The sequence below is a fragment of the Callorhinus ursinus genome, unplaced genomic scaffold (assembly GCF_003265705.2).
Source record: "Callorhinus ursinus isolate GAN/ISIS: 27379988/994484 unplaced genomic scaffold, GSC_fseal_2.0 scaffold14, whole genome shotgun sequence".
Lineage (NCBI taxonomy): Eukaryota > Metazoa > Chordata > Mammalia > Carnivora > Otariidae > Callorhinus > Callorhinus ursinus.
In genome coordinates, this window is record NW_027397076.1 from 44,783,990 (window position 1) to 44,796,402 (window position 12,413).

The window sequence follows — 12,413 nt, forward strand, 5'->3', positions numbered from 1 at the left end:
CAGGATTGCTACTTCCTTTGGAAGCCAGACAGCTTCGAGGAGTCTCAGTATCTCCTCCTTGTTCTTGATAGTTTTTCCTGTGGTGGTTAGGAGGTTCCTTTCCTTGTATATGTACAATAGCAAAGGTGTACCAAGAGTCAGTATAGATGTTGACTCATTTGCCTTCACCAAGGGTAAGGGCTCGGACTAAGGCATATAACTCAGCCCATTGAGCTGACCATCCAGCTGGTAATGCCTTAGCTTCTAGGACTTCAGTGGTTGTGGTTACTGCATAACCCACTTTTCGGGCACCCTCTTGTAAGTAAGTAACTGCTGCCTTCACTGAACAGCGTGAGCTCTGGATTTTTTATGGCTTGATCCCACAGATCTGGATGGCTCATGTAGATTTTATCAGTCACCTCAGAGCAGTCATGGTCTGGTTCCCCCTCTTCCGTGGGAGAAAGGTTGCTGGATTTAATGTCCTTACTGTTTTGAGGGTGACCCATGGGTTTTTGCAGAGGAGGCCTTGGTATTGTGCTAGCCGAGAGTTGGAAAGGAAGCGGTGTTCCTGTGCGTTCATGAGGAACACAACTGCATGAGGCACCTTCACATTAAGTTCTTGCCCCAGAGTAAGTTTGTCCGCCTCCTTGATGAGTAGGACTGTGGCTGCTGCTAGCGCCCTGAGGCACAGTGGCCATCCTACTGCCATGGGGTCCAGCTTCTTTGACAGGTAAGCAACTGACCATTGCCAGGGTCCAACAGTCTGGGTGAGTACCCCAAGCACTATTTTTTCCTTTTCATGCACAAAGAGATTGAAAGGTTTCTCTACATCTGGTAGGCCCAGGCTGGAGCTTGCCCCAGGGCAGTCTTTATCTCTGTGAAAGTGGCTTCTGCTTCCTCAGTCCAGGCAGGGGGTTCTCGATCTGGTCCCCCTAAGAGATCATAAAGGGGTCTTGCTATTGCCAAGAATCCAGGGATCCAGATGCAGCAGAATCCTGCAGCCCCCAGGAATTCTCGTAGGCCCCTTTTTGTCTGGGGCAGTGGCAGGGAGATGATGACCCTTTTCCTCTCTGGCCTTAGTTCTCTTTTCCTTTGGGTGAAGAGGAAGCCAAGGTATCGGACCTCTTGTGGGCAGATTTGTGCCTTCTTCCATGACGCTCGGTATCCCGACTCTGACAGGAGCTCTAGGAAGGCCTTTGTGCCTTTTGTGCAGTCTTCTTGTGTGTCACTGGCAAGGAGGAGGTCATCCACATACTGGAGGAGGGTGCACCTTGTGGCCTCTCTTGGGAAGCTGGTGAGGTCCGTGGCCAGCACTTCCCCAAAGAGGGTTGGTGAGGTTTTAAACCCCTGAGGGAGGCGCATCCAGGCTCCTGCCTGGATTCCCCAGAGGAGGACCTCCTGGTGCCGGCAGATGTTGGCCTGTCCCTCCATTGTGGTGAAGTCCCATGCTGGGCACTCTTCGGGTGTGGCCATATCAGCCCAGGCAGCAGGGTCAATGACTCCTGCTGGTGCGTGCTCTTCCAGGTCCTGCCGTGCACCTTTTATTATTCTCCTCCTTTCTTCTGTGTTAAACAGGGTATGGAGTAACCATTGGCAGTCTTCCCAGGTTGGCCAGTGAGTCTGGAAGAGGGATTCTAAGAGGTCTACCATGGCCTGTGGTTTCTCAGAGTAGGATGGGGTGTTATGTCTCCAGTTGAGGAGGCCGGTGGTGGAGAAGGGCTGATAATACAACATGGAACGGCCGGGTTGGACCATCCTGTCTTCATCGTGCCTCTTGGGTTCCCGCGTTGCTCGTACCAGCATTTGGAGGGCGCTTGCACCCGACTAGGGGTGCAACCTGGCTGCTGGCCCTGGAGAAAGTAGATTTTTGGGCCTGGGGGGGCCGGTGGATCCTCTGGGCCTGGGGGCGCCGGTGATACCAATGGCGGCGAAGTGTCTGGAGCTGAAGGGCCAGGTGTAGGCGGTCTTGGGGGTATGTACAGTGGGGCAGGGTTAGTTCGTCCTCAGGATCTCTGGCTAGGATTTGTGGAGACTGGGGCTTTTGCTGATTTTCTTTAGGTCGCTTGGACGAGGCAATTAAGACTTTGGCCCGTCCCTGCCTATTGCAAGTGAATCTCACCCGGGGGGATGGGTCTGAGCAATTCCTAGCCAGGAGTCAATGTACGGAAACAGGTCAGGGTGTCCTGGTTCTCCTGTTATGACTCGCCATACTCGACGAATCATTGGGACATCCAATGTCTCTTCCGAAGGCCACCCAACATCAAAGGTGGGCCATTCCAACTCACATAGGGTTCTCAACTTGCCAGGGTTCATCCTGACTCCATAGTCTCCTGAAAACCCCTTCTTGAAATTTTTGATCATGGTCTCTAGAACCGTAGGTTTGCTCTGCCCTGACCCCATGGTGATGTCCCCATGTGCAGTGGAGCACGGACAGACAAAGGCAGGGGGTGCCTCCTGAGATGAGGAGACCAATCAGATGCCCATCTGGCCGTGTCCTGAAGGAGCTTAGGTGAGGCATTCTGATGCCACCAAGACTGTATGCCATTCACCACGGAATCACAGACGGACCCACTCAGACTCTGTAGGCTTCCAGGGACCTTAAGGGTGCCTGCCCGTGGAGTCACAGAATCAGTCTGCTTGAGCAAGCCAGGTTGGACTCTGCACATTCACTCACACATTCACACTCCAGAAGTTATTACATTCCCTCCCTGGGAAACCCTACCTGTGAGACCTCTAAGAGGTCTCTGGGAGGTGATCACGCTCCCATTCCACCCCAACGGGGGTGGGCCTGTCTGGGTCCTGGGGCCCCAGGCCTTACCAGAATCCAACATTGGGACCAGGTCCTCACCTGCCAAGTCTCCTTGAGTCCAGTGGGAACAGAGGAGTGGGGCTGTCCCAAGGTGACCGGGGTGGGAGACTGCCGAAAATTAGGCAGAGTGCGCCTTCTCCGTCTCGATCCCTTGTTCCGTCACCACTTCCCTGCCATTTCCCCCAAATCGGTGGCAACAATGGGCTAGCGCAGTTGGGTTTCCCGGTCAGGGAACCAAATGTTATGGAACCTGGACTGGATCGCCCAATGGAAGAACCAAGCGGCACCCGGAGATCTTAGAGGACAGGAGGTTTATTTAACGTAGGCGGGCTCAGAGGAGAGAGGTCTCCAAAGGTCTGAGCCCCAAGCACAAAGGGGGCAATTTATACACTTCTACTTCCGCATACTTGGCACTTTTGGTGCATGCACGAAGCGGGGCATGGAGAAGAACCCGGATGGTGCACGCAGGAAGCAGAGCAAGGAGAAGAACCCAGAAGAGCCCCGGGGCAAGGACTGGGACCCTCTCACTGACTTGTTTGGCTCTCTTAGGACACAGATTTTCCTTATCAATAAGTATTTGAGATTGTTTTAAAATTGTTGACCATCTGTGTCATTCTTAACCATGACAGAGCAGGTGAGATAGGTAAAAAGCTCATTTTATTTTTTTTTTATTTTGTTATTTATTTGACAGAGAGAGACAGAGCGAGAGAGGGAACACAAGCAGTGGGAGAGGAAGAAGCAGGCTTCCCGCCGAGCAGGGAGCCCGATGTGGGGCTTGATCCTAGGACCCTGGGATCACGACCTGAGCCACAGGCAGACACTTAATGACTGAGCCACCCAGGCACCCCTAAAAGCTCATTTTAATAAGTGTTCACTAAGGGCTTGCAATGTGCTGGGCACTACGCTAAGCACTGTATTGTGTATTATTTTAATCAGTCCTTATAACAAACCTATGAAGTGGGTACTGTTATGGCACCCATTTGAGAGATGAGTAACCCAAAGCTTTGTAGGAGCAGTTTGCCCATGGTCTCCAGAGCTGGTCTCCAGATGACCATGCCTGCCTGACCCCAAAGACTGTGGTTCCCCCACCCCTCCCCTTTCTCTTCTCCAGGATGAAGTAGTGGTTAAGAACGCAGACTGTGCACTCTCCCAATTCTTTTGTAGCCAGTTTGAAAAACAGGATATGCCTTATGAATGTTAGGAAATGTAGGGAATAGGCTAAATATGACTTCGCAAGTTCCCTTCCAGGTCTGATCCACTCAGGGTCAAAAAATGAGCCTAATATCATGAATGCTCTTAACTTTAGAAGTCTATTGTAACAGAGGAAGCCTGGCAGTCAATAGGATGCAGTAGCCAATTTTTCACATAAGCCTATATTTCACTTTGAGCACTTTATTTTTATTTATTTTGCTTATAGCCTCCAAATGTCTGGTCATATCTTTGCACAGCTGGATACAGGACACCGCTTCCTGAGACCCAGTGGAAGCAGGTCCACTTTTGCAGAAATTTTCCATTTGTCTTAAGAAGCACTAGGGGATTCCTCTACCTGCATGACTGCTACTTTTTTCTTTCTGTCTTTGTAGAAAGTTCATTAAATTTTGGAGTCAAAAAGCTGAAACAGCCTACCAAGGTAAAGATCTGCTTAACAACCCCAACTCCAGGTAAAAATACCCTCCTCGGCATCTCTGATCAGTATGTCCCAACCTACACGTGAATCTGCAGCGAACGGGAGCCCAGTCAGCATATAGAGAGGACCATGGGAGCTCAGAGCAGTTCTAATGATTAGCCTCCTCGTTCTAAGCCATAATCTGCTTATTTCTAACCACTGCATCTCTTTCACAGCCAACCCTTCAACTTTTAAGGACAGCAGTCACATCTCTTTTCAGTCTCAAATGCTCCAACCAATCCCCAGTTCCTTCAAACATTTCTAATTTGGCATGAATAGCCAGAAACTCTACAAATTCTGTCAATCTATACTGTCAGTGACCTTCTTAAAATGTGTTCCACACCCCAGAACTGCTCAGAATGCCACAGACATCGGGGCATCCCCGGATGCCTCAGTCAGTTAAGCATCCAACTCTTGGTTTCTGCTCAGGTCATGATCTCCCGATCCTGGATCTCCCACGCTGGGCTCTGCACAGTGCAGAATCTGCTTGTCCCTCTCCCTCCCCCTCTGCTCCTCCCCACTCGCACTCCTCCCCACTCATGCTCATGTGCACGTGCACACTCTCTCTCTCTCAAATAAATAACTAAAATCTTAAAAAAAAAATGCCACAGACATCATCTAATGAGACTCAAGTACAATGAAGGGAATATCCTCTTACAGTCCAGACACCATGCTCTCATGGTTGCAACCTAAGGTTCTATTGGAATTTGAGGCAGACGAATCACACAGGTCAATCACGGAGCTCACAAAGCGCAGACCATGAGTTCATGTTCATGTGCTTACAGTTCCTTTATTACATACGAGGCATGCATTACCAATAATCTAAGCATCTCCTGCTCTACAGCCAAGGTTTTTACTCAAAATTTACTTTCCCGTCATTTTGCCCATAAATTAGTAGCCTCTTGCCTCTGTATAAACCAAAAGCTAACATAGATTGAGCTCTCACTGTGAACAGGAGCTGTGCCGACCACTTACACACCTGATCTCCCAGTGTCCCCGCGCAGGATAGGATTCTCTCATCATCTCCGTTTCTTCAATGAGGAAAATAAGGCTTAGAGAGATTGTGTGAGTTTTCCCAGGTCACGGTGCTAGTAAATGGTAAAGCCAGGATTTAGACTCGGGGGTATCAAAGCCCCAGAGGCTTCACTGATCTTGTTCTTTCTATGTCATACCCATGCCATCCTCAAACATATTCCGCTTTGCAGTGGCAGCTCCCCATTAAGTTACAGCGTACAGCCCTGTGGATCCATTTGGAGATCTACCAAGCTCTCCTTGATTCTCCAAGAATTGTCTGACAATAGCAGGAAGCTCACTTAGGATAGACTGAGCCACCACTATAGAATGAACGCCTCAAAATGTTCGCCACACAGTTATTCCATGCAAAATTAAATACACTGAATTATAAACAGTATGCAGAGAGACGCTAGTATAATTAATGCTTGTTTCTCAGTCCGTGAAAACTCTTATCCAGCTGCCTGCAAAAGAAAAACAGTTTCCGTGAGGAAATACTCTTTTCTTTTTGCTCAGGTGTTGCTAAGCCTCTTCCGCTCTTGTCATTTGCCGACCTGCTCTGGGGCATCCCCACCTTAGTATCTGGGCCTTGGCCACTATCTGTACAAAATTAGTAATGTTTCCATCAGTAATTGTAAGTACATGGTATTCATCAATAGTATTGTTAAGGAGGCTCTCCTTCCCTCCCATATGCTCTGCAAGACAGGCCTGACACCAATGACCACTCCTTGCTGGGGACTCGTATCTCTTTGGCTTGTGAGGCTGTGGCTCTGCTCCCTGGGGGTCTCCTGTTTAATTACCTCTGTGTTCTGTCCCACTCCTGGACAAAGAGGAAGATTATATTAACTTCTCCATCTAGTAAAAAGAAAATCTTAGAATGTGGATGACAACTAAGATAGATTTCCCCGTCAGGCAAAGAGTCAATGCTATGATACTTCCTATGGATTAAAACTCAGTATCTTTGCGGATTGCCACAAACCAGAGGTTTGAGAGTTTAACCATTCATGCCCAGGGCCCATATGGTATTTATACCACATCAGGTTATATAATAGGCCGTGGTACGAGTATTTTCTCATTCTCTCCCTGTACCCTCCCCTTCTCCTGGCAAACTACATTGCTTATGAGCTAAATAAAGCCATAGGAAATATAGCATAGAATCAATAGCATGTTACACGGTGCGGTGAACAATTCTATCTTTGGGCAGATGAGCATGGATTTTTTAGGGAATTTGCTCTCCTCCCTTGGGTACAGTGGGATAAGATCATTAATTAAGGGACTCGGCTGGCACTAACCCCGGAGGGGCAGTGGGAGGAAGTACGACCGTAGTGATCCGATTAGATGCCCCTCCCTGGAGCTTGACCCCGGACCACCCATTTATTCTAGCAGCAACACCCTGATGAGCCCAAAGAGGAGTTCCTGCTCCATGAATTCCTGGAGTGCCCCTCAGCTCTTTTCCTGCTTAGAACCTGATTTTCCAGTATTCCTGTTCCTCCATATCCTTCCAACAAATTCTCTTCTTAACCAGATTCAGTGTCTGTTGCTTGTATCCAAATAACCTTGACACATCTCCATCTCCACAGGGCCACCTCTTATGGACGTGTCCCATCTTGAATAGCATCACGCATGCTAGATCACATCTTCATCTGCAGAAAGAAAATGAAAACTAAATATTTCTATCCGCTTTAGCATTTTGCCCGACTAAAGCTAAATATCATGTGATGCTGAACATACTATTTGTGCTTTGTGTTTACTTATGCAGCTCCCTATTTTATGTTTCATATCTATTTATGCAGTACACCCACCACTTAGTGGGCCTCTTGGGAAAGGACCTCTCCGTTCTTTGACTTACGCCCCCAGGAGAGCCACCCATATTTGAATTCTGAGCTCGTTGTTTACTTGTCCTTCATTCTGGAAAGGAAAGGGGCATGAGGAAAGAAAAGTGTAAGGCATATTCCATTGTAAGTAACAGAGGAATTAAAAATTAAAATTAAAAAAAACACCTTACTCAGAACACCAAGAGATCAGAAGTAGAAAGTAAAAAGACCTTATTACCTCTTGTTGGTTTAATTCATTTCAAACTGCCTAAAGCTATTAAGTATGTCCAGGCAGGGGCACCTGGGTGGCTCAGTTGGTTAAGCAACGGACTCTTGATTTCAGCTCAGGTCATGATGTTAGGGTCATAGGTTTGAGCCCTGCATCGGGCTCCACAGGGAATCTGCTTGGGATTCTTTCTTTTCCTTTCCCTCCGTCCCTCCCCCAAGTGCCTGTGCTCTCTCTTGCTCTCTCTCTCTCTCTCAAACAAACAAATAAATTTTTTAAAAATTAAAAGAAGTATCTCTAAGCAGGTAGAATTTTTTTCTCTCAAGATAACCATTGCCTAATGATGAAGTCCAAACAAACCTCTAAGAACAGCCTACTAGTGGTCTTCTCACTGCCATCTACCTCTGAGTTAGCAGAGACTTCACCCTAAATTCACCCCAAGTGAAACAAGAATTTGTGGCTAGGTGTTGTAGCCAGAGGCCAGGAAGTCCCGAAGACTGCTGGAAGAGAGAATCTAGCCAGCACTGTACACCTTATTGTGTGTGTGTCAGAATGTTTATATTCATTTGGTGCTGTTTCCTTTCTGCCGGAGAAGTGTCAAAGCCAAGAATTGATTTTATTAATTCAGTGTGATCTGTTTTTCATCTTTTTCTTCAGATCCTGAAACACCTGCTTTCAGTTTATATCTTTACTGCCATATATGGGAAACTCTTGCCATTTAGAGGATGCAAGGAAGCCATAACCACAGTCTTATAAAATAAGTCTCATTTTTACCTATTTGAATATTTCTCCACCTCATTCATGTACCTCCTGCAGAAATATAGCATAAGCATATTGCACTATAATAAGGCAATTAATAATACTTGGGGCCAACAAAAGACGTAATATGATGTTATGCTTCTTTCACCTCTAACACATTGTCTAAGCTGTAGAAAATGAACTATGGTTGTCTTTATCTTTATACGACCAAAGAAACCCATAAAGATACAGAATGACAGCGTCTGAAAAGTTCGCGTTTCCAAACCTACCTGTCATTTCAAAAGGCAGATGAAACATAGAATCAGACTAGAATGGAAGCCAGCAGACAGAAGAAAGAAATTGGGAGGAAAATCTGGTATCTCTCATTTCTTAAAAAGAATGGTTTTAACATTGTATGCGCCCTTTTTCATTATAAAGGAAATTAGAACAATGTGACTTCGCACACCAAAAAGGGAGGAAAAGGGAAATCGGGAGAGGGGGGTGGAGAAGTGACTGGAAAGGAAATCTGGAAAGATATTTCCCAGAAATTCCCCGAAACAAAGGATGAAAAGATGGGCTTCTCAGCAGCTGGTGCTGTTGCCACATGAACCGCTATGATTAGCATAGGTATTTACTTATGCCTCATTTTTGAACAGTCTTGGCCTACGATACTTTCCATTTTAGAGGATTGAAATAAAGTCGGAGGTTGGAATACATCAAGAGACGCAGCACACTGTGTATCCTTTTCCATTATATCATTAAAAATTATAGAGACTAGTTGCTGCTCAGTCTTTTCTCCAAGACAGGAACTATTACAGCTAAAACCTGCAAACAACTACAAAAAAAAAAAAAAAAAAAGCCAGATTCTCACAGCAAAAGAGAAAACATTTAGTGGGAATTTGGGCTCCATGGATCAAAATCCCTCTGCTTTTTTTTTTTTTTTTTTTGAGAAAATAAGAAACACCACATGGAATAGCTGGATACATTTTGGTGAACATGTGGTGGTTCTTGGAAAAATAAGCATTTTTCACCCCTGCTCATTCCTTTCTAATGAGCACCCTCCCCATCTGTATTCAAACCATGGGCATCAATTCACTTCTCTTTCTCTTTTCCAGAGTGCATAATATTTATTTTAGAAATTATAGTCTAATTCTTGTAGCAAGACCAATTCAGTATTCTATATCAAAATGTGTACTATACTAAACAGAATTGATATGTTCATATTTTACAGCTTGGCTTCCTTTAACTATTCAGTAACTAAACCCATTGTAAAAATAAAAAGCAATTTTAATAACTCTTTGCATTTTATATTCCCTTCTTCTACCAGTTGTCACTTTATTCAACACTCTGATTACTCCATAAAATTGAAGTTATTTCCAAAAGTATTTTTCCACCTGAAATATATATAAAATGCTCAATACAACTTTCTAAGTTTAGAGATATATAAAAACACATTAACAAGACCATGGAGCCCATAGTAAAAGGTCCAGACTTTGGAGTGGAACAGAACTGGCATCAAATTCAAGCTCCACCACTTACAAAAACCACGTGACAAGTTACTAAACTTCTCCAAGACTTTATTGGTTGATAATTAAAATAAGCAGGATAATACTTCCATTATCCGTGAAGAACTGTAAAGCAAAGCGTAAGTGAGAAAATGGAGTAACATGTGGTGCCTAGCACAAAGCAAGTGCGCAAGAAAAAGCAACAGTGGGGGCGGTTGTGCTACAGTGGAAATTCTGTGGAGTCTTGCCCAAAGTGCCGTACCTGGTTCTGTTCCCGGCCTCACCATTGACTGAGTTTGCTCTGTACAGAATGAAAGGGAGAGGGACTGACATTCTGTGGATGTTTCATAAATGTTGCTTATACTCTAGGACACTGTTTTGTGCCATCTCCTCCCCCTGACCACTCTTCCCTGGGCTCTTCACAGGGCCACCTCCGCCATTGTTTTGGGATCTCAGTTCAATGTTACTTCCAAGAGGCCTTCCTTGATCCCCCTGTGTTAAGTAGCTGCCTTCCACTCCCCCTCACCATGCACACCTACTCTTTATCACACCATCTTAAGTTTTTCCTTCATCAATGCTTTTTTATCACCTGCCTCCTCCCCCTGGTTGGTTAACTTCATGAGAACAGATACCTTTTTTGCTTCGCCATCATCTTGTTGCCAAGGCTAACAACAGTGCCTGGCACAGGGTAGTTACTCAATAAATATTTATTGAATGAATAAATATCATACCCAGGTATAAACCCAACAGAAATAGTGCACATGTCCATAACATATTTCCACACTTCTATTCAGAACAGCCAAAACCCAGAAACAACCTAAATGTCCACCAACAGGAGAATGGGTAAACAAACTGGATTTGGAAGCATTAGAGTACTATTCTAAGCAGGGAAAGAACTGGAGCCTCTTAACTGATATACAGAGCACACAATCCTGAACTCCTTCCCTTCAGTCTGCATGCTTTCATATCCAAATGGACTTCTAGATCATGAAATTATGGGCTTGATGGAGCCTCAGCAGCATTGCTACAAACCCCTCATCAACCTGAAGTGGCTTGCCCCAAGTTACACAGCTATTCCCAGAATCAAGTCAAGAACCCAGGCTTCCTGACTCCTAACTCGGTGCTCTTTCTACTGATCCCTTGCTGCTCCATAAGGCAACACAACACAGTAGAAAGACCTCCGGAATCAAACCTTGGTTCCACCATTGACCAGCTGTGTGACCTCTGTGTGCCCTCAACATCTCTTAGTCTGTGTACCTCCCTCTGCATTATAGATACAGTAGTGCCCACCTAGGAGATTCTCTGTAGGGGAAGGAAAATAATGCAAGAGGGAGTGGCATAGTAATCATTCAGTGTGCTATATCCTTTAAAATAAAACTCCACCTGACACTAAGTAAGATGGAGCTGAGTCACAGCTAATTCATGAAAGTCAGTTGTATCTTCAGAAAATTCCTTTACATTCCACTTGAAAATGAAATGTGTTTAAATATCAGTTTTCATTTCCAAGAAAATGTCCCTGCTGCTTTTAAAAGCAAATGTCTTTGAATACCTTAGTAAATAGATTTCAATCGAAGGAGTTGGGTTATTTCTTTCACAAAGTAATATATTTGCATTTTAAAAGTCCTACTAGACTACCTGTAGATACATGGTATTTTGAAAGCTGTTGAAATTTCTAGTACCCTTATTTCTGTACAAAGGTAAATGGTCACATTTAAGACAGAATCACTGGGATTTTAATTTTATACTTTTATCAAGATATTTGAGCTTAAATGCTTCAAAAACTGAAGGCTGTTTGGTTGAAATAAATATGTTGGTTAGCAGGAATGGGAAAACACCTCAAAGCTGCCCAATTAAAGCAGCTAACAGATAGAGAGAGAGAGAGTCATCTAAAACCATAAGAGAAAGTTAAAGGCAGTGTTTCCCCTCACCAAATGCAGTTTTTCATAAAATCAGACTCTACAAATGGTCCCATCTCTTTGCCTTTGCAAACTATCGAGTTGCCTTGTTTTTACTAAACAAAACCCAAAGCCGATGTTTTAACATCAGTGAATGGCATTCCTTACTGTGTGACCCCTTTGGAGCCTATAACAGGGTGTGGAAGGGGACAATCGGAATCCCTGCCAGTCAGTCGAAAGCTCATCACCAGCAGGTTGGTCCTATGAATGAGCCAAGTCAGGACATTAACACCAAGTGCTTTTCTTGTCAGAGGACGATTTGATAGTGGTGAAGGCTTTATATTTCCTCTGTTGTTTCTGAAAGGAAATAGGAAATATACTATTTAGATTCTAAGGCAACTAAAATAGAGGCACTTTGTGGCAGATGGGATTTTTATGAGCTGTTTGTCACCATATACCAGTCTTGTTAAGAAGCAATCGTTTTCTGCTTCATTACACTAAGATAGCTCTGTTTAGGGTTCCACTCAGCTGTGAAATGATTTTAAAATTTCTGTAAGGAGTAGAGATGGTTATATATATATATATATATATATAAAATAAAAGATTGTTAACAAAAAATGTACTGAAACACAAAAAAAGTGGTCAAACGCACTATTTTTTGTGTCGGGGAAATGGAGAAACGCTGAATCTCCTACTTATGCTTAATCTGCTCATTTATACCAACAGAGAAAACTGCATAATACTTTTATTTCTCCGCCTAAGAAAGGTAA